Source organism: Ambystoma mexicanum, chromosome 9, assembly GCF_040938575.1.
Source record: "Ambystoma mexicanum isolate Mex_15411 chromosome 9, UKY_AmexF1_1, whole genome shotgun sequence".
NCBI classification, from domain to species: Eukaryota; Metazoa; Chordata; class Amphibia; order Caudata; family Ambystomatidae; genus Ambystoma; species Ambystoma mexicanum.
Genome location: NC_090931.1, coordinates 61,245,198 through 61,268,583, shown reverse-complemented (window position 1 = coordinate 61,268,583; position 23,386 = coordinate 61,245,198). Strand labels below are relative to the sequence as shown.

The 23,386-nt window shown below is 46.8% G+C and overlaps 1 protein-coding gene across 5 annotated transcripts in view; it reads left to right on the top strand.

The window, feature by feature from the left end:
• The window catches only part of TMEM45B (transmembrane protein 45B), a 251,561-nt gene that overhangs the window by 126,059 nt on the left and 102,116 nt on the right, over positions 1-23,386 (top strand). Inside the window, exon 1 of one of the 5 annotated variants that reach the window (XM_069614150.1) lies at positions 3,932-4,135. The exons of 3 other annotated variants lie outside the window; for them this stretch is intronic. The gene's annotated coding sequence lies outside the window, so the exon portion shown is untranslated. Of the gene's footprint in view, positions 1-3,931; positions 4,344-23,386 lie in introns of those variants that run through there. One more of the 5 variants, XM_069614152.1, reaches the window with a different exon arrangement.

Here is a 23,386-nt window from a genome sequence, read left to right as displayed (position 1 = left end):
CCCCAGGTTCAGCCCAGATGTCAAAGTGAGGGCTCCCTCCTGTCATGCAGCTCTGCTTGCTGCTGGCCTCCCGCGAAAGAACGTGACTCCGTACCGCAACTTGCAATGCAGCCGGCTCTCCCTGAGCATCGCAAGGCCAGCCCTCATTCACCCGCCGCCCCCGCGCAATTTGTACCACAATTACTGCTTGCAGGTGCCCGTAATTAGCCCACCTATCCCTGTGCAACGGCCCTGCTCGCGCGTGACTCCCTTGAGAAGGCCATGATTAACCCCTTCGCCAGACCCTCAACCGCGACGTGAAACCTACTGACCTGCGGTCTTTACGGTCCTAACTCCCCCATGGCCACATTAATCCCATCTTTAGGAAACCTGCTATGCGCATCCGTTCCAAACGTGGTGAAAGACATCGTCTAGCCACCATGCTGGTTAATGTCCCATGACAGTAATGTAGGTGATCGTAATTGTGAACACCTTCTGTTCACAAATGTAACCCCTAAACTGATTGTGATACTCCCAGCCACGGATGCCAACCCTCCTGCACCAGGGGAAGCCTGACATTTTTAATAGGTGGCACACTAGCCGCTCGCGGCACCCTGGTTCCTGTTTCCCCTTCACACGGGCCTGCCTCTACGCGCTATTGTGCACTAAGGCTGTTCCTCCAATAAACTCGCCGTTGCTAACTGGTAACATCCGCTTCTGAAACAATTGAAGGATTTGCCCAACAGTTTTCTCCACACAAGACATCGCCCATAATGCTTGATTTTAGTGCGTACAATTCCTTTATCCCTACGCATGTGCAGTTGCACGGGAAAGTGATGCGGTTTAAAAACAGTCACTGTCTAGTGGTATTGCCGCCGCCGAAATTACACATGTTAATCCCCCGGCTGTAGCCTTCCATACTTTCCCTGGTCGCACACCATCACCTCGCTGCTAGAGGGTCGCTCAGCCTGGCCAAAATAAAAGTGACACATAGGACAAGTTGAAACCTGGCTGTAAACATGGAATATTCCCTTGATGACACATGCAAGCCCACTGCCCTGCTCACCCATCTCAACTGACGGTAAAACGGTAATTTCCTTAATGCTGGAGGACATATTGGCCGGATAATTGCGTACCAGCTGTACGTTCAGCTCTTCGCATCTAGGAAAAGAGTTGCTTCTAAAACCCCATCCCCGATATAGACCACTTTTGAAATGGTGTTGCCATGGGGTCCATGTAAGGCATATGAAACTGCCCTCCTTTGTTGTGCTTGGAAGACCCCTGTCCTGCATGTCGTACCACCCACTGCCATAGTAAACCCCTGCACCATTAGCCCCGAGTGCACAGCTGCAAATATCGCTGGCAGGCGGCAGTGCGGTACATACTGACACCCTACACGCCCCTGTACAAATTAAAACAACTCGCAGCACTCTTCCACAATTCCACACCGCACCAAACGCCACAATGATGCCCACCCCCATGTCCTCTACTAATGCAAGCCCCACAAGTTGATTGTAGTCTGAAAAAACCTTAGCTCACGGGCTATTACACAAGCCGTTAATCATAATAATCTCAGGCGCCACAGCACACGGTTTCATACCCTTGAACAGGTACCACCTTCCTTTTATCAAAAGAGCTTGCTACCGACATTTCTGTCGTGTTGTACCACTGTACGCAATGAAGTGCTATTCATTATTTTTCTGCGAGCGACGCAGTAAGTTTAGGTCAAAGGCTTAGAGCACTGCATACTATTGTAACTGTACTGTTACTTCTAACGTGCTTAATGCCAGCTGTTTTCAAGCACGAATCTAGCGCCTGAACCTGTGTTGCTCCGCGTCTTCCACGGTGAGCACGTTGCCCCTGCGCTATCAGTTACACTGTCCCATGCCGCCCCGACGCCGAAAAGCAAGAAACGCACTTTCTTCAAAAGACGTCGGGTGTGAGGGGCCGACCTCCGCCTGTTGTGGTGAGTGACGTGACCGCGGCTCCTTAGCCCACTCGGCCATACCAACTCCAGAAACCCCTACAGTGTCGGCTGAGCCGACTCTACCCCCGCCCTGCCGGTCTTTGACCTGTTTGAGTACGTAGCAGTTCGCTGCAATAGGCACCGGCATTCCCCGCACCTGGCGACTGCATATAGGGGGCTCCGAGTATCACCATGTCGTGTGGGAAAAGGCACGCCCCCTAGTCTGATTCTAAAAAACCCTGCTGCCTGGGACCGGTCCTTACTACCATATATACTGATTCCTAAAAGCGCCTGAAGCCATACATAACAACCTTCCTCTCGCTGCCCATTGCTATTTCTAGGGTGCCTACCACCATATTGTTAAATGTCTATCCCACTTTAAGTGGTTATTGCGGTCGAGCTATTCTGACAAACCTTTACCTTTATACTGTTATATATCCTCTCAATTCCTTCGCTTGGCTTCAACCAAAACATGAGACCGGGCTGTCTACCACCCTCCCCTTAACACACATGGTTATATTCTCAGTTTTTTCATCTGAGGGGGAGTTTGACCCACCAACCTTCCAGGTTCGATCCACGTGCTTTTACTGCCCGTGCCACCGAGACTGGCTAAAATTCGCTGTCTGAACCCGACTCGCGTTTAGACATATAGGGGGACTCGGGACCGTATTTATTCCTTACACATTAGCCTTTACACACCTCCATAAACCCCGCTCTTTCTACGTTACGCTTGCTGCATCATGTACAATTTCTACATGGCCCATAACACTCCCACCTCAAATGAGCCCGCTTACTTGCTCCGGCGACCAGACCACCCGTTACTGAAAAACCCCTTCTATGTAATTACGGAGCCAGCCGCACTATGATTATCCACCCCGTCCTCAAACCAACGGAGCATTCAGCTCTCCCCACCTGTATGTACCTTCTCTCCCTCTCTATCCGCGACACCCGAGCTCCTCTCGTGACTGCAGCCGGCGCACAAAATCATCCATTGGACCACCATGACATCTAGGATCTCCCACGCGAACGCTGGAAAGGCCTTCAGCTGCAGTGACCGCCACACAGCAACGCGAACAGGGGTGAGCAATGAGAGCAGGAACCCAAAACGACATCCTTCTTAAAACGAAATCCTCCGATTTTGGCGGGCGCCCGGCTGCTGGAAGAGCTGCAAGTGTTCCTGTGCCGGGCGCCCGCCGCTTATGTAGCCCAAGCTCCTCCTTCTTCCTTTGTTACCCTTCGCGGGCTTTTGTGGGCTTTTGGCGCCCTTTCCTCTGTTCACCTTGCCGCCCTCTCCCCTGCCCCTGTGGGGGGAGGGACGAGAGAGCGGAAGGAGGAAGGCCCCTGCCCCGGTTATCGGGGGGCCTCCTCCATTTTCTTCGCTCACCCGTTCGTCACCTTCAAAACCATCTCCTTCCGGAATTCCAGCCACCTCCAAACAAACGATAACAACTTCTCTCAGTGTGCAAACACAAATATTGTTTTGCTTTGGTTCTTCCATAACCCCCAAAAACACAATTTCAGGGTAAAGCGTCTCAAAATGCTATACTTGCACTGTGAAGCCTGTCTGCACACCATGCCTGGTAATGCAGACCCCCGGCGGCAGTGCAGATCTCTCGTGGTCATGGCAAGAAGGCCTGCCGTCCAGTTCTTTTCCTCCTTTGGATTCTGGGACTTGTAGTTTTTCTTTCTGGTTTTAAATGTCCGAATTCCAACCAAAAACAGGACTGGATGGCCTACTCGCGCATGGTCGTCAAACCAGGAGAGCTCTGCGGGGTAGTTCCATTACCCTACTGTGGGAGAACGCGAGGATGGCCGACGACCCCACGTTAGCCGGAAAACCACGTTCCCGGTCCTGGGCTTTCATTCAACAAAGGTTTTATTTTTTTTCATGCAATTCTACAAGTGAAGAGGGCCAAGACTACATCTCCCAGAATGCATTCGCTCGTGAAACGATGCCTAGTATTAGAAACCTACGTGTGCTCTCTGAGTCCTCTTGCCTCGGGTAGAGTAGGGCCCAGACTGCACAGGTGCACTGTGCGGTGTGTCCAGGACTAGGGGAGGTGCAGAGGCTCAGCCCTTAGAGAACCGGTATTACCAGGGCCCCACCCCTGTAAGGACCTGTGGGGAATTCGAGCTGCCACCGTGTGAAGTTCGCTGTCTGGGGACACAGAGGAGGGAGCGGCTCAGTAGGTAGGATCCCCATTTTTTTACTGACTAAAATGTAAAGTTACTTATTTTTATATAGTCGCTGCAGTCGCATTGAAGTAATTTTGTAGTAATATGGCTTTCGCACTTACGTTATCGCCCTTGTTAGTCTAAAAGTCCGAGCTATTGTATCTGCGAGATTCGCCCTGCAGATTTCCGCAGCGGGTGCATTGACCCACACAGCTACTTTGCAGTAAGTGGAATGCCAGTGCGTTATCTATTCAGCTGCGCAAGATGTGCCATTTGAGCAGCCCGAGTTGAGTTCCTGCGCTGGGTGTACCACGAAAAGAATCCGTGGCGCAGCAGGGACAGACACCGGGGCTCCAGTCTGGAGCTTTCTGTAGCACTAGTGCATCCTGGGAATTGTAGTCTTGCTTTGCGTAACTATTTATAGATGAATATTCTCTGCCTGGTCAATGGGTGCCCTGGGGTCTGTGCCATCGGCGTGTTTTAGTGTACCCTGCCGAACACTAGCTGGCCACTCGGGACCCCAAGGCTGCGCCGTGTGCAGAATAAAGACGAGTGGGTGTCATTGGCGCCGAATAGGTTCCGGGTGGGGAGAGGCAGGTGGGAGTTGGGGATAGTCAGTAGCTCATCCAGTCCCTGGTTTGCCACCAAATTTTTGGTACTTGTAGTTCTGTGTATCTGTAGTAGCGCAGTGCGCCATCTAAATAGCTCGGTGTACGAGCAGTGTTTGGGCTAAGTAGCTCAGTCTTCTCAGCAGTGTGGGAGCTAAATAACTCAGTCTCTTGTATGCAGTGTGGGAGCTAAGTAGCTCAGTTTCCTGCGCAGTGCGGGAACTAAGTCGCTCAGTGTCTTGTCAGTAGAGTCTTGTGAGCTGTGTTTGGGCTAAGTAGCTCGGCAGGAGATAAGTAGCTCAGTGTCTAGTGAGCAGTGCCTGGACTAAGTAGCTCCGTTTCCTATGGGCGGTGCTTGGGTTAGGTAGCTCAGTGTCGTGTGAGTAATGCTTGGGCTAAGTAGCTCAGTGTCTTGTGAGCAGTGCTTGAGCTAAGTAGCTCAGTGTCTAGTGAGCAGTGCTTGTGCTAAGTAGCTCAGTGTCCAGTGAGCAGTGATTGGGCTAGGTAGCTCAGTGTCCAGTGAGCAGTGATTGGGCTAGGTAGCTCAGTGTCTGGTTGTGAACGGTGCTTTGCCAGTCCACGACGTTCATTAATTGACAAGTAATTGTTCTCTCTCCCTGATTCGGGTGAAACTGTCCAGGATTCTATCTCCTAGGAGGCGCTAGTTTGTGCTACCGAAGCCAGGCTTGGAAACGTGGCACTTGTGGGCACTTGACCCGGCCCTTGCACACAGCGACTTCCCACGCATTCATAGCTCTCGCGTTTTCCCGCCCCCTGTGTAAGAAAACCACATAGTACAGGATTTTGGAATTTATAGTTTTGGAATTTCCATTTTTTGATTTGGGACTACATATCCCATAATTCCAATAAAAACGGGACAATGTGGGCGGTGTTGTTACTCATGGAACTGGGAAACGTGAGGGCTCTACGCGTGCCAAAGAGGGCGCCTCCAATATCTGGGAAATGCCAGCATTTGTGTGTGCTGTGCTGAAAGGAGAATATGGAAGTGCGCCTCTCCTTGAAATGGAGTACCGTCGCCTACAGGCATCCTTGCTCTCATGGCGGCGTCTCCCCTGTCGCGTCCTGCAGGGTCACTCGGCAGCCTAGTCACGTGGTTTGCGATATTGGTATCTGATCTAATTCTGCTTTGTGGCAGTGCGCTCGACTGGCCATGGATCTCTCTACCATTCCATTGGCTTGTGGCCATAGTGGAGTAATCTTCTGCTGGTGGAACCCTAAGAGATCGGCAAACCGCCAGAAGTCTTGGCCATTGAATGGCGGACCATTCGGCGTGGTGAGGGCAGGAACCCCCCCACTGCAGCCCAGAAAGACCAGACCAGGACCAGCGGATCCACACTGCCAGCCCTGCAGGCCCCTGTGACGCGGTGGCGCTCCGTCCAACATACCGCGAGATCCTGAGAAATCTTGCCCCTGCCCTGCATGGGCACTAACCTGCAGCCTCTCCAGTGCAGATCCGGCCAGTATCCAGCCCTCTTTGCCCCTCAGGACCGCACGCGCCGACATCAGCAAAAAACAAAATGTCAGGCGCGATGCAGCCTGAAAGCAAGGCTGAGCGTCCTTCCAGTTGCTAGGCAACGACTGTTTGCTTTTATTTAAGTGCAAACATCCGCCGGCAGGCGGAAGAGCCGGCGGCCACCCCAAGGCAGTGTTGCCAACCTAGCGACTTTCTCGCTATATTTAGCGAGAAAGTACGCCCCCCTAGCGACTTTTTCATCAAAAAGTGGCTAGCGAGAAATCTAGCTACTTTTTTCAATTGGTTTGGAGACTTGCTCATTTATGCAAGTTTCCAAACCAATTGAAAAAAGTGTGGTCATTCGCCCGTTTTGTAACGGGAGTAATGCAAAAACACACTGATAACTTAAGGGAGGTGTTAAAAGGGGAGGGGGGCCACAGTAAAAGCCATAAATCGAAGGGGGAAAGAGGAGGTAATTATGCAAATTAGGCAGTGACGTCATCTAGCTACTTCTGGCGACTTCTAGGGGAGCCAATAGCTACTTTCTTCACTGAGGAGTTGGCAACACTGCCCCAAGGCCATCATAAGGCCACAGCTCTGTTTGCCCCTGTTCGCCACGGTGAGCGGCTCCCCCATATATCTCTCCATGCAAAAATTCACCCTTTTGCTTCCTTGACTGTCGGATGCATCCATGCCTACTCGCAAACTTGGTCATACTGTAAGTAATTGACATGACTACGGTGATGCCCTCCACCAATTCTCAGTACTCTCACCAATTCTATTGCAATGTATGTATGATCCTGGTCCCTTGCCTTACACATATGACTCTATACACCCCTTCCACGTGTTGCTCGATGCGCATTACATACCATAAATTGTACCAAACCTTCAGGTCACCACGGTATTAGCCCACTCTGCCTATTGTGCAGCCCACTGTGCATTTATTGCAGCCCACTGGACCTGTTCTGTAGCCCACTGGACCTGTTCTGTAGCCCACGGTGCATATCTTGTAGTCCACTGTGCCTACTTTGCAGCCCACTGTACCTGTTCTGTAGCCCACTGTGCCTATCTTGCAGCCCACTGGACTGCAATATGTACACACCATGCAAATCCTGTTCACCTTCATCATGCCCCCCTACTGCATCATCCAAGATAGCGTACCGTGCCTCGGTACCTACTATGTAGCCTACAAAAATGGTCTGTCCAAACCTGCCTGCCCCAGCACCACCCTATCACCTGCCCTACACCTTTTCTGCCTTCCAGACCGCTATTCCCACCTGGCATTAACCTTTCTTCTACCACCAACTTCAACAGCCACACATTTGACTCTAAAACTAGGACCAATTCCCTCATAACGGAGCATACGTGCCTCCACTCCAGCTCTGCTAACAACCTTTCCTTCCCTGTCACCGGCATGACGAGGTGTCACCGCCTAAGATCTCACACACCCTATCATACTCATGGCACCCCACCCAGTCCTAATCATGGCACACCCATACTCTCACCTACCGCATCCAAGTTACAAGTAGACACACCTGCCACCAACCCCGATATAACAAAGCGTAACACCAGATTAGGCAACAGACTTACCGCGAACCTCAATCCCCAAGTGAAACTTAGCACCAAGTCCATTAGCAAACTGCACACAGTCCCCTATAATCCCTCACGCATGCCACTGGCGTAACAAGGGCCCCTGCAGCCCCCGCGATGCGGGGGGCCCCAACAGCACATGTCTTGGGAGAGGGCCCCACTTGGAGAGAAAAAAAATGAAAAATATATATATTTTTTTTTGATTTCACTTTTCATTCATAAAGAAATTATTTTTGTAACAGAAATAATTTCTTTATGAAGGCAGAGTGACTACAAAAAGAAACTTTCTTTTTGAAGTACGAGGGATACCCCACCCCATGCAATGGAAGACCCTAGTCTGGAGGCCTCCATGTCATGGGGTGGGGAAGCCCTATGACTTCAAAAAGAAACAATGGGCCTCATTATAATTTTGCCAGTCCGGGAACTAAGGTACCGGTAACCTTGCCAGTACCGTAGTTCCCGGACTGTCAAACTACGAGTTGTGCTTGCGGGTGCCTTTCTGCCCACCAGGTCTGACCTGGCGAACATAGTGTCACCCATGAGCTCAGCATGTCGGATGCACCGGCACCGTTTAAAACGGTGCTTAGTGCATCCGACCTCCCCATTCCCATTGAGCCCTCTGGGGTTCAATGGGAATGGGGAGCATTCCGTTCCGGCGCCCGCGAATGGGCAATTACTGGGTCCGGCAGGGGCGTAATAACCTGGTAATTGCCCATTCGAGGGCGCGACATTTTCAGAAGTTTGGCGGCAGCCTGCCGGTATTTACCAGCAAGGCTACCGCCAAACTTCTATTGATGCCCAGTATCTTTTTGAAGTCACTCTGCATTCATAAAGAAATTATTTCCGTTATGGTTCGATCCTTAACGAAAATAATTTCTTTATGAAGTCAAAGTAACATCAAAAAGAAACTATTTCTTTTTGAAGTAATAGGGCTCCCCTCAGCCCCATGACGGGTGCGTGTGTGAGTGCATGGTGAAAGGGTGCACACTTAAATGTATGGGTGGGTGCCTGGGTGTGTGTGCGCCTGTATGGTGAAAGGGTGCACACTTAAATGTATGGGTGGGTGCCTGGGTGTGCATGTGTTTATATGGTGAATGGTGTGTATGCTTGCATTCAGGGGTGCAACAAAACCTACATTTCAGGGGGTCTAACCTTTCAAATGTTGGGAGAGGCGCTAACTTCACGGGCGGCGGGGGAGGGGCAAACCTATTTGTGTGGGACATCTAATTTCTTTACACATTTTAATGAGACTTTTCTAGTGCAGCTTCAACGTTACAAGCAGTTGACTCTCTCCTTTAAGGTTGAAAGCTCCCACTTATGGACTGCTGAAAGAATTGAGTGGTCTCTTGTTCCCTCTCTACCCTTCCAATCACTCCACTGGCATGCAAGTACTAAACCCACATGATTTTAATTGCCTAAAAAATTGTGATTTGAAGGTCAGCCAGGTCGAGTCAACATAGTCCAACATTTTGGGGGGTGGGAGGGAGTGCTGAATCCCAGTCAACTCAATGGTGGTGCACCACTACTTGTGTTTCATGCCTTGATTACTTATTGGTAATCTTCATTACTCCTAGCCCTATTCTTCCTCATCCCATTACTTACCCATGAGTCAAGGAGCCTCATACACAAGTACTGGGAGAAAGAAGAGGGACGTGGAGATAATTCTGGGCCAAGGAGCTGATTTTGGAGGTTGGGGTAGCGGTGCGAGGGGATGTTTGTAGGGGGGGCGGGATTGTGCGACAAATCAGAATGGTTGTCCATGTCCAGGCTAAGCAGGCTTGATATGTGGTATTAGTGGCTAGAGAGGCAATTTGGTGCAGCCAGTCTAGTCATTCCTCAGTTTGTTATGACTTTTCTTTATAACTGGGCAGTTCTGATAAAGCAGTCCCTCTTAGTGTAATTACCTGGCTAGACTGGCATTTGGGTGCTACCAGATTAGTCGTTTCTTACTGGGGCATTGTATATTTTTTCTGGGCATCTGCGATAAAATGATATGATATAAGTCATTTATAATGCATCTGTACACAAGTGTTTCTAGGCGCGACAAGACATGGGAGGGAAGATAGAGGGAGGGCAAGACAAACGATCTTGCTAGGCCTTGTGTCATTCAGATTGTGCAGGTGTGAGATCGAGAAGTGCAGGGGGAAGGTTAGGGGGGGAAGTGCAAGGGAGAGGGGGAGAAAAACAGGGCAGCAATGGTAGCCCAGCAACCAGTCTGTACAGCAGACAGGTAGGTCAGGTAGGCCAGCAGGGGAGGGAGAGGGAGAGGGAGAAAGCGGAGGAGAAGAGGAACGTTTTAGCTGCTTCCAGATCTTCAGGTGGTCCGCCTCAAGTTTGAGAGGGGCAGGGAGGCCTTTCAAGAGGGGAGGCACCTGCATAGGAGAGAGATCTACCCCCCCCCACTCTCTACCTGGGGAAGCATCTAACCCTTAAAGAGTTGGAGGTAGCTGAGCGAAGGGCTTGAGAAGGAAGGTATGTTGGAAGAGAGCGTTGGAAGTAGTGTGGGCCTGGGCCCAGAAAGCTTTGTGGACAATGCTAAGGGTCTTGAACTTGATCCTTGCAGCAACTGGGAGCCAGTAGAGAGATTTCAGGGCTAGAGAGATATGGTCCTTGGGCTTGAGGCCAAGGATAAGTCTTGCAGTCCCGTTCTGGATTAGTTGCAGAGGGCAGAGAGTAGAGGAAGACAGGTTGAGAAAGAGTCTGTTGCAGTAGTCCAGCCTAGAGAGAACCAGGGCTCTGGAGACAGTGAGCTTCTGGGGGAAAGTGAGAGAGGGAAGCGTCCCTTTGACGAGCAGCAGCTGGTAGTGGGACTTCTTGGCAATGTCCTAGATGTGAGGAGAGAAAGAGAGAGTGGAGTCAAAGATGACAACAACGTTTTTTCTCTCGCCAAGGCGAAGGAAGAGGGCCCAAGGTCGGTGGCCAGAGTGCGAGAGGGAAAGCAGGGGTAGGGGTCCCAATGAGAAGGATCTCCATCTTACTGGCATTAAGGGAGAGATCAATGGATGCGCGCCAATCCTGAATCGCGGATAGACAATCAGGAATGAGAGGGAGAGGGGAGGAGTCTGAGGGGAGCCTGAAGGAAAGCTAAGTGTCATCTGCATAAGAGGAGAATGTAGAGATCAGATGGGCCAAAGGAGCCAAGAAGAGGTTGAAAAACCAGGGTGAGAGGATGGAGCCCTGGGGAACACCAAAGGTATAGAGAGATGTGGCGGAGAGTAAGGGACCAAGTTGCACCTGGGAGGGGCAGACCAAGAGGAAGGAGGTCAGCCACTCAAGGCCTGATACGTGATACCCAGGTTCTCATGGAGTCGATTGATCAGGATGGCGTGGTCGACCGTGTCAAAAGCAGAGGAAATATTGAGGAGGATGAGGACAGAAGGAATGCTGTAATCAAGGTTAGAGAGCAGATCTTCACGGGTGTTCAGGAGAACAGTTTCCATGCCTTTGGCAGCTCCGAAGCCAGACTTAAGGTCATGGAGACAAGCAACAGATTAATTGTGGAGAGTAACCTGGAAGATGGCCAGTTTTTTCCAACAGTTTGCCCAGGAAAGGGGTGATGGAGATTGGGCGATAGTTTGCGAGGCAGTCAGGAAAGGCAGACGGCTTTTTGAGGAGTGTGTTCACATGGGAGCTCTTAAGGGAAAAGGGGAATGTTCCAGTGGTGAAAGAGTCATCTCTTCTTTATGAGTGTTATTGCTTCAACTGGCATTTTGGTGCAACCAGTCTAGGTATGTCTAAATGTGGCCTGGCAAGCTTTACTGTAATGTTATTACGTGTCTACACTGGTCTACAGAGCAGTCTCCGAGCGGTCTTTCTAAATTGGTCTTTTTTAATTTCGAGCAATTAAAGTCTTTCCACTTAATACCATATTGTTTTGGACAACTCTGTAATGACCAAAGGCACTGGGTTATTTACTCTTGCTGTGAGCTGTCACGCCTCCCATTGTCCAATGCATGCATTCACTGCTTCATCTGTGCAGGGAAACCATGCGTATTGGCAAAGCAACTGTTTTGTATTGACAACCCCTCTGTGACCCTCATGAGCCACCTCAATTACTTTCTGGCATCATTTAAGTGGTATCACTATGCGGGTGCCACGCATGAGGAGTCGGTACACAACCACTGCAAGTTACCTGTGCACAGTGGCCATGTATTGCAGTTTTTCCATGTGAATGTCAGCACCTGATGCGAGGCGGTGCTTGTAACCACCCCAGTGCTTAGATCAATGGTAGCTTGAAGCGTGGTGTCTTCTGCAGACGCTGCCACAATCTGCTCTTCTGTAGGGTGGGTGGAAGCGACTGAGCAGTCATGTCGTTGATGTACTCTTCTTTGGCCCCCTCACTTCCGGGAACAGCTAACTGGTTCCTAGAGATATAGTCTGCTGGGTTTTGATGTTTCCCTGGTCGGTGGGTGGTTTCATAATCCTACTCTTGCAGTCGCATGCCCCACCTTTCTATTCGTGGGGGCATACGGGTACATGGGATTCCAAACAGCAAGAGGAGCGCCTGATGGTCGGTGATCATCGTAAACCCTTTCCCTATGAGGACATTATGGCAGTGTTCACAGGCCCACACCACTGCTAGACGCTCCTTTTCTGCTTGTGAGTAGGCCTGCTCTACAGCTGACCGAGCCCTGCTGGCATACGCCATGACAATTGTAGAGTTGGGCTTTTGGCGATCAATCTGTGCCAAGATGGCTCCAACCCTACCAGGCTAGCATCAACAATGACTTCTGTCTCTTTGTGAGGATCAAAGTATGCAAGGTTATGTGCCAACGCTCTCTTTATTTTGGTGAAAGCTATCTAACATTCCTGGGCCAATGAAACGGTCCATCTTGCTTGAGCAGATCTGAGAGGTGCAATCAATGAGGTATAGTGAGCAATGTATCTCTAACAATAACCGGCCATTCCTAGGATCCTAGGTGACAGTTGGTGGATAGTTTGTTAGGATCAGGGACCATCCCCTGGCTGGAGAAAATGTGTCCAAAAATGTTTAGCTGTTCCTTGTTGATTGAGGATTTAGCGTGAGCCCGGTCTCCGTCAATGCCTGGCATAGCTCTAGCACAGCCCAATCATGTTCCTCTTGGGTGTGACCAGAAATCAAGAATCTCTGTAGTTAAGTGATTGAGGTATGGGAAGCAGAATCCTTTCTATGATATCTTAAAATATTTCAGCTGCTGATGAAATTCCGAAATGTAAGCTCTTGTATCGATAAAGGCACTGATGCGTGGCAAACATGGTGATCGCTCTTGACTCAGGATGAAGTGGTAGTTGGTGATGGCCTTGATTGAGGTCTTAATTCTGGAACCTAACTGCCCGGTTCATCCTGACAATCATGATTCAATGTTGGGACCTAGGTGATGCTCCCTCTTTACTTTACTTAATTGATTTATATTGCGCACCACTGACCCGGAGGCTTAAGGGCACCAAACACACACACACACACACATAACAGAAGGAAGAAAGTGTCCGCCAGGCCAGAGGAGGCCAAACAAGGCTGATCTCAGCATATATAGACCAATGCATTGATGGAAATTAACATTCTAACTAAACAGGAATGACTTTAGTTTCTTTCTAAAGACAGGTGTAGAAATGTCCTCTCTAAGACTGAAGGGAATTGTGCACTCTCAAAAGCAGTGTGACGAATCAATGCCTGGGACACCAGGGGTCCAGGGATGAATATCGGTTTCTAAACCATCAATCAGCCCCACAACTCTAGTACACCAAAAGGGATCTGAACAGATTTGAAACACAAGCAAATTATACACTTCCTTGTCCAATTTTGGTAACGTAGATGGAACGGCAGGCTTATCTCTGCAAGGTCGTGGATCGTTGGTTAGTTGCAACACAACAAAAATACAATTATTACCCAATGATAAAAGGGACTATCCAGTCAAGGTTTTATACAAATATCTACTCTATTATCACAACAGACAGTTCTAGCACACTATGAAATACAACCCACCCTGTAAAGCAATGCACAGGACAGACAGTTTTAAAGAAGGAAAAGGGATGCACTCTAGATACTGACAGGAGGGTAGTCCGTATAGTAAATAATCGCAATACTTCAATTCTACTTGTTTTCAGCACAAAGGGAGCAATGGGTTGTAAAATGTCACCAGGGGCCTTCAGAGAAGAACCACGGTGTACCTTGTGCTGGAGATGTTCTTGGTGCTCGACAGGGTCGACTCGGTTTCAGGGCGCTTTGCAGCTTTTGCAACAAAGTTCAAGATGTGAGAAAGCTGTGGGTATCGTGTGGCAACTAGTTTGGCAAGTGAGGCTGGACGAAGGGCTCTAGGCAGGCCTACATGATGGCTTGGGGTCCGGAATCGCTGTATCAGTGCTGGTCGGCAGTTCTCAAGCACTGGTCTAGGTGTCTCGAATGGCTTTAGCGACTGCAGCGTAACGGTCAGCGGTGCAGGTAGTTGCAGCTCAAGGGGCTCGACTGGCTCAAAAGCTCATATCCTTTAAGGTGGATGACCCAAAGCTGAGGAGTGTGTTGCAGGCAGCTGCCTTGTCTTTGGTTTCAGGTTCAGAGAGTTTCTGGCACTTCCTACCTAGGAATATTGCTGCAGAGCCTAGCAGGGCACAAAGTATGCTGGCTGGCTACTGGTTTTGAGGCTGCTGGAGGGTCCACAGGATTCAGTATCTCCCTCTGTTCCCTGTTGTTTAGGGGAGTGATTTTGCGTCCGTCTTGGAGGTCCTGGCCTTCCTTCACTGGTGGAAGATGTAAGGCAGACTGTACCTTCAGCCAGGGTCCAATGCTGAGATTTTCTTTCTTAATCCTTGCAAAGTCTTCAGATCTGCCCAAAAGAGGAGCTTGGCCCTCCTTTTAAAGCCAAATGTACCAAAGTGATTGGTGGAGGCTAATCCTTCCTCAGTGAACCAATCCTGGGTGCCCACCAACAATCTCTTGTATGCATGAGGTCATAACAGAAAAGGTAAAGTGGTGAAAACATGTGATACTAAGTCCCACCCATCTTTCTGTCTGTTGTGGATACAAGGGTCCCTCTGGTTAACAGAGCTCTCTGTGGTTCCTGATTAAAGCAGCAGGAATACTTTGAAGCTGTGGCGAGACCAGACTTTCTAGCTCCTCCAAACCACATATCCGTACCTTCTGAATAGGGTCCCATGGCCTGATGGCCATGGCTAAGAAAAATAGTGTTTGATGAAAGACTTTCATCAGACCTGGGGTCGCCAATAACTGTAGTGGACACTACTGAAAATGCTTATTTGATCATTTCAAATTTGTGATGTTGATCAATCCAGAAAGCAGGAAAGAGTTTTTAGGTAATCGGGTAGTCTAATTATAAATCATTCTTTGTGAAGACGCAGAGTTTGTGTAACGCCAATGCATTTCAGACCTTTACAGTGGTCCTTCTTCAGGGCAAACTCTGTCAAATACAACGTTTGCTATGGACATATTCTGTAATAGTGACAGGAAGTGGCTAACAGTCCTGGAATATACAGAGAAACTGCTTCATAGATACAGAAAGAACGGCTGCCACTGGCACTCCCGCAGCCTTCGGTGCTTCGATGAATGCCACTTGGTTGTCAACCGTCTTCTATATCCTCGCCAGGTCTAGTATTCTGCCTGGTGTAGCGACTTTTTCAGAAGGTGCTTGCGAAAGATGGAGAAGGTACAACCATCAATTATTCTCAGCCGGATGGCCTCTTCATCGGAGGATTGGTCACACTGGCAGTGGCGTATCTGTTTTTGGAGGCATAGGGCATACTCGTCCATTGATTCTTGTGGTCGTTGGCTGCATTGATTAAACGTAAAGCGTTCATAGTCTGTTACGAGTCTGCTATTTATCGCTGCCGTCAAGGCTTCATATGACGCCTTTTCTGCAGGCTGTATTGTCTTTATGGCGTCCCATGGCAGCCAAGTGTATGGAAACGTGCATCATGTCGTCTGCATTCAATAAACCCTGGAACTCCTCTAGCCACTCTGTCCATCTCGATCCACGATCTACACTTGGGGCTAGTTCAAAAGGTTGTGGTTTACATAGAAATGTGTCCCTCTTGCATTGTTTCTTATGTAGTTAAAGGTGAGGTTGGCTCCCCTGTTCCTTGTTGAATGTGTCGGGTGGTCTCTCTTGGCTGACCTAATCTATGAATTGTATCTAGGATTGGATAGAACTGCGTTGTCTCATCAGTATTCCATCTTGTGATCTTGCCCCTTCAGTGTAGTAGTGACTTCTCTGTCATGCCTGGGTCAGGGGAGCTTTGTTTCCCTTTACTTAGGGTGACCATATAAAAAAAAAGGGGACAGGCCATAGACATAGAAGTAGGACTAAAGTTAATACAAATAAAACGGTAGTCCTACATCTATGTCGCTGGCCTGTTGCAGGGGGGTGGGGACGAGAGGGGGTGTGTTCACAGACACACTCCTCTCATTGGAAGAGAGCACCAGGAAGGGGGAGTAAATGGGGGGCGTGAAGAGTGGTTGCGTGTCTCGGAGAGAAATCCTTTTTTGAAAGTCTCCGATTGTTGGAAACTTAAACTTGAACAAAAGAAAAGCATATTGAATATCACCGAACTGAATGGAAACTTAAAAATGAAACTGCATGAATGCATATTGAACGCTGAATTAATTGAAACCCTGAAGTTAAGCATATTAAATGGGGAGTGGAATAAAACATTATGGGCCAAGCAAACAAAGAGAACAGCCAAGGTGCCGATATGAAAAAAATTATGGAAAAGAGCGCAAGTGGGACAGTGAGAAGAAGGTGGGGTGCGAACAAAATATCCTCAAAGTGAACTTTTAGGAGTGAACGCAGTGCGGCAAGGCAAAAGACTGGCAAGAGGTGTGTGTGGCACGTGATGGCAGAGCCATGAGGCTGACAAAGAGAAGCCATAGGATTGTAAATCGGCACATTACGCCTATAGGCCGATTAAAGAGGAACGCATTGAAGGAGACTTGGTGCACAGGAGCCAGTACAAGAGAACCTGTGTGGGCTGAGGAGCCCAGGGATCTTGGTTGTGTGATCTGTGACAGGTGGAACGTTCGGTCGGACAGAACAGTGGCACTTGAATTCTAAAAACCAAGGACCGTGTCGTGGTGAAGTTAAGCCTTGAGGAAGGGAACCCTGAGACTTGAACTACATGTGTTGTCTTGAGAACGGACCCTCAAGACCATTTTTGGTTTGAACTATGTGTCTTGGAGCTTGGGTAAGGGAACCCGGAGGATTGCTTGGAACTGTATCGCCTTGAACCTGAGAAAGATGTCCTTGAGATTTTTATGGAACTATTTTACACTTGGGGAAGGGGAGCTGAAAGAGAGCTGTGAGCTGGAAGAAGCTCGGAACTTTGAGTAGAAAACTATTTATTTTATTATTGACATCCCTAGACATAGTTTCGCTTTAGTTGTGAGGGCAAGGATAGGTTTTGGACACACAGACCTTTAAGTTCAACTCTATGACTCCGACTTTCCTTAGTTTCATTCAGGTAGGGAAATACCACCTTAGCATAGGGCAAGTTAGGCCTTCAACCATCCTGACATTTGATTATTTTATTTTGAACTTTAAGTCTGGTGTCTGTGTCTTGCTTCATGATGCCTTCACAGTAGGCACACATATAACCCAATCTGCATCCCTGCTCCTGCATATACTCAAACAGGCTACTATTGACTTTGGATGCAACTTCAACCGTAGCTCGCTCCCTATCAAATTCAGCTACCGCTGTTTTAACCATGCATTTATACGTGTTGACTGGTAATAGGAGTCCACTGTTCTGCTATGGCTCAAGCCCTACCCAAACAGCATTTCAGTGTCCGTTTTGATATTAATATACATTTGAACTAACCGAGAAAATAGCACGCTTTTATTCAGCCCATAGAATTTTCAATTCAGCATCAATCATTTAAACATAGTAGCGTCTATGCCCGGAAGGTTACATTCCAAATGTATGTAATCCGTAGTCCTTGATCTAGGAAGTCTTAATAAGGATTTCAACATTTTCCCTTCGAGGATATCCATGTCAGTTTTGTACTTCCAGGCCCAAATTTAAGCCCCAGACAAGATAGATTGTCGAATGTTCACCCAATAGATAGTTAGAAGGGTCTGTAGTGAATGACCACCATGGGTACCCACATATTACCCACATATTTATCTAATGCCCCAGTCTGCTGTATGGCCTTAAAACTGAGAGATTCCCAAGGAGCAGTCATTTTTTTTTAACTGGTCATCCACTATTACCCCAAATATTTATACCATTTTACACTCTCCACCTTCTTCTGATTTATGGTCCAACCATAGCTCTTTCTTTTCATGAGTAGGCATAAAAGCCATTATTTGGGTTTAGTCAGTGTTTATTTTGAGAACAGAATATTCCACAAGCTCCTTCAATTCACCCACAATCCCTTTGGTGTATAATTAAGTAGAAGCAAGTCATCGGCGTAACCAAGCCATGCTCTAATGTTATCACTGAACTTGATGGAGTTAGTCTTGGGCAGTTGGAGGGGGATCTAAAACTGTTTGTAGGTTGGCTGGGTACAGATTAAAAAGGGTGGGTGCCAATATACACCCTTGTTTTACACCTTTACCAGTAGGTATCCATTCACAACCCAACGCATTCCATCCAATCTAACTCTGACCTGCGTATTGGCGTGGAGGTGAATAACCGTCGGGCGTTTTAGGATCTTCCATGTGGAAATCTTTTGGCAAAGACGCTCTCTCAGTATGGTGTTGAATGCCGCACTGAAGTCAATGTATGCCGCATAAATGGGTAATTTGCGTTTAGTCCAAGAACACTCCACTAACGTGGTCATAGCTAACAGGTAATGTAAGGTACTTGATCCTTCCCTAAATCCCATTTGATTGCAAGAGATTCTTATTAGTTTCACACCAGGTCATAGACTCGTCTAAAAGCCCTCTGGGCTATTTTGGGTGGAATATCCAGCATGGCAAATAATCGATAGTTAGCTCGACTAGCCCACCGACCTTTGTTATATATCAGAATTATATTAAGAGCCTCCACCCACAGCCAACTGCCCAAGAAAAGACTTTTTAATTTCTTTATTATCTTCAATAACTCTTTTCTGATTTACATCTTTCTTTCTTTATCCCTACTGGTGAAGGGTCCTCCACTGTTGTACCCAAAGTACTTTCTATATAATGAGTCCAATTTCCATTGGATGCACCATTTATTAGCACCGTATTTTTCTCTGCCTTAATACCCCAGAACAATCTGGGCTCATTCCCGACAGAATGGGCTGTTGACATCCAAACTCTTTCTTTATCTTTGAAATGACCGCGCAGCCATTTTTGGTCTTCCTTTTTCTGCGTGGCCTCTACTAGGTTATCATTGAAGCCGGTTGTTCAAATTTAGCAACAATAATGTTTATATCGTGCCTTAAAGACTTTCTCCCGCTGTATCTTCATGTCTTCTCAATGCTTACCCCTCCCCATACTTCCTGAAACTCGATGAACCAAGACTTTTATGCTCCCTATTTATATGCACTTGGTCATGTAAGAATAGTGCCAAATATTAACATAAAGATCAACATCCTGTTTATACATGTTATCATCTGCTATCTTAATGAACTGCTTCAATTCTACAGAGGCAATTATGTGCTTTATTCAATTTAAGGTGGAGTCCGCTTCATTCTATTTAATCCATGATTAACTGACACTACGCCACACATTTTCTTTCGTAAGTCTTTCTATATCTAATATGGCACATCACCTATTTAGCATGCTATAACCACATTGATATAGCATATTGGCCCATGATACTCCTTTTTCGTTGTATTTTGACTTCCAAACGGGGCTAGAACCCATATCGGAAGAAAATGCTGTACTGGATGGTGTTATTTTGGCATTAAAGTCACCAACTGGGACAGGTTCTCGAGCTTCCTTTATAAGCGTCCTAACTGTTCATGTTTTTAGAATGTGATGTCGGGTTGGGAGGATCATAGACATTTATGAACATAATTCCCTGAAAGTAACAATTCTTATGGTTAACTATACCACCCAATGTAGTAGCCGTAGTATGCTCAAGTTTCTTAATGCTCCAAGAGTTTTCTATAGATATTTTAAAAAGCCACCATTTGGTCTCTCTACAGGTCCCTTAAATGCTGGGCATGTATAGTAGATCAATTGATGAAATAGACAAATATTCTCAAATAACCCCCTTCTGCTGAATATTTGGAATATCCCTGAGCATGGTTGCCAATATCCTTCCATTTACCCACCCTCTGGCTCCAAGTTTTCTACGGCTTTTCCAACCGTTTCTTCTACCGCGAGAGGCGTCCTTGTTTTTTTCATTTCACCTTCTTTCGTCCTTGGCTTAATATTGCCTTGTCCCCCTACTATATATTTTTTGGTTTATAGTCATAAAGTCGAATGAAATAATATCAAAAGTCATAATGTCTAAAACAAAAAGTTGTAAAAAAAATGTGAAATTTTTTTGTGGTTGCTTTTTGTTCGAAATGGGGGGGTTCCCCCCCCCTTTTTTTTGTTTTACCCATTTTTTTTACCCCCGGAACCCAAAAAAACATGTAAATTAATAAAAAACAAATCGAAATTTTTTTTCTCGACATTATTGTTTAGACATGTTTGCAATTCGATTATTCTTTTTTCGACATTATGACTGCACATCATATTTTTTTTTTGTCATCCTTCATGTGTTTCACGCTGGGTATCCTTATTAGGCAGCATTACTACCCCCTTTGGTTTGTTTCACGAGTCATAGTGTAGTATAACATTTCTGTAGATTTAAACAATGTGTTGGAGGTGGGACGATGCCGGTCTTCCACTTGGCCTACTATTGCTAGATCATCTGTAGTAACTACCTTCCATGGACAATGGTATGGAACGGTTTATAGGAGGGTGCCTACTCAGATCAATCACACTTTGCAATTGCAGTGAGTCATAACCATCATATTTAAATTCGGATTACAATTGTTGAAAGGTCGGTTATCAACAACATGTAAAAATCACTACGCATAGTGGGGGGAATACCCTGGATTGGATCATGACCAAAAACCAGGCTATCTTGCCCATAGTGGTGCAAGGTTGTATCTGGTCGGATAATTCCTTTCTTTCTTTTGATCTCCCTCTTCCATGCCCTCTTACTATAGATAGCCCCATATTAGTCATTTTAGAACTATTACTAATGATACACTGGCGCCACTCTGCTCTACTTCTGAGAGGAAAACAACAAAAAAAACGAATTGGTTCATACCCAAAGTTTTATCAGCCTGGAAAGTTGAACGTAGGGTCGAACCCAGCTGGCGGAAACCTCCCTCTGACTCTACTCTTAGGGTCTATAAGGCTGCTGTAAAAAGCTTTAAGGACGCTATTTTTACAGCTAAGAAGACCAAACTGAATGAACGTATTAAATCCCCCAAATCAAGCTCAAGAGAATTGTTCTCTATTCTGCATGAACTAAAAGGGACACCGGCTGAACCGCATGTTGTCATCGACAATAATTAGTGTAAATAAATCCATGATGGTTTTATACAGAAAATATCTCAACATCAAACTCTCTTATTACAGAGCGAGTACAGATTTTAATGAGCAGAGGAACTGAGACATCTCTCCCCTTCTTGGCTGATACACAGGGTTCTTCACATCCTTCTCCTTGAATATCAGATAGTGATATTTTAAACATCGTTCATGAGATGAAACCTACTCTTTGCAAAGGTGATATCTTTCTGGCATCTTATTTTAAAATGTGTTCCTTGGGTCACCAGGTTTATAAACTGGTCTTTCTTTGAAGCTCTTGTCCTCGAGTGACTCAAAGAGGCATGAATATCGCCTCTTTTTTAAAAAAAATAAGAGGATCTCAACCCCAGTAATTCGGGCAACTATAGGCCCATAACTATTGTGTTAAAAATCCTCGACAAAGTGGCCTGCTGCCAATACCAGGGCTTTGTAAAACAAGTAATTCTTGCTCTTTGACAATCTGGTTTTCGGAACAAACATGGCACAGAGACCGCACTTCTAGATTTAAAATCGAATATAGTACAAATCATTGATGGGAATAATGCTATGCCACCTTTGGTACTTGACCTCTCTGCCGCTTTTGATTTAATTAATCATGATCTCCTGGCGGACAGATTGGTTGGGATATGAAAATTCTCTAATAGTGCCGCCAACTGGTTTAAATCCTTTCTTGGCCCAAGACTGGCAAAAGTTGTTAAATATGATAGGCTATTTATAATGCACAATCACAGTCAGCCTCTCTTACTCGCAGCGTACCACAGGGCCTCTAGCCACTGTTTAATATATTCTCTTTAGGTGATCTCTTGGATCGTCTGGGTGTGCAATTTGCCATCTATGCGGATGACACCCAGATCATCCTGGAGCTATCTGGGGCATACACCAAGGACTTGGAAAGGGTAAAAATGATGTCTTAGTAGCCGTTCAATCCTGGATGGCAATGAACTCACTTGCTCTGAACGACAAAAGAGAACTTCTTATTCTTGGAACAGGCAGCCCCTCAATACAGCAATGTTATGATTGAAGGAAATATCATTCACGTTTCTGAGTATGTTAAAACACTGGGAGTATATCTAGATTCCCAATTAACTTTCTGGAAACATGAATCTTACTTAAGCTCCTCTTGTGCCTACATGACACACCTGCTGTGGCAAATTCGCCCTCATCTCTCGGAAGCAAACGGATTGTGGCAATTGCTATAAACGCGAAATTGGACTATTGTAATAGCCTGTGTAGGCTAATATCAAAAGGCTGCAAGTTACTCAATGGAGCATTGCATGCAGTCTGTGGAGTTGGACGACGGTCCCATGGGTTGAGAAGCTGCACTGGCTTCCGTTTAACCAACACATACAATTCAAGGCATCGAGCTTGATGTACAAATGCCTGGCGATGCTCCTTATCTACCTTTTTGTTCTCGGATTAAGAAAACTCCTATCGGACGTACTATGCATTGAAACAAAGATGCACTGCTGTTTCGACATCACGTTTCCTTAAGGAAAATGGCAGGCTCCAGTTTTGATGAATGGGCCCCTGTCTATTGGAACGCCCACCCTCTCTCGCTTAGAACAATTCCATCAGTAGCGCAATACAAAACGTGCCAGAAAACTCTTCTCTTCGATAAAGGTGTAGGCTGATTCCTTTGACTTTTAGTTGACCTCTTGTGTTTTGTTATCCTGTCTCGTGAGCGCCCGGTGGCTTTTGGCCATGCGGCGCAACATAACAAATCTATAGAATAGAAGAAAGTGCCTGTGACACTTGACAAGCTTCAGTGTTATTATCTCTGAAATGGTTTGCTTTGTTGAACACCAAATTAGTTTGGGGCTCAGCATTAAGAGTCAATTTACACGATTCCACCATTTCTGCCTGAAACAACATTTTCATACCCTCCTCAACCTTTACCTGTCGTTTCTTTGCCCTTTTTAATTCTCTATTAACCATGTCCCAAGTCTCTGCAGGCATACTACCCACGACTTGTTTTGTTACAAATTATCTTATATCATTGACCGTAGCGATCTTATTTGTTTGCAACCAACTTCGGGGCCTGCCCACCTTGTCTTTGTGTGTTATCTCCACCCTCAATCACATATCCTTTGTCATTATTGGACTGGTTTTTTTCTGTTCCCCCTTACCCACTGATTTCATTTTTACT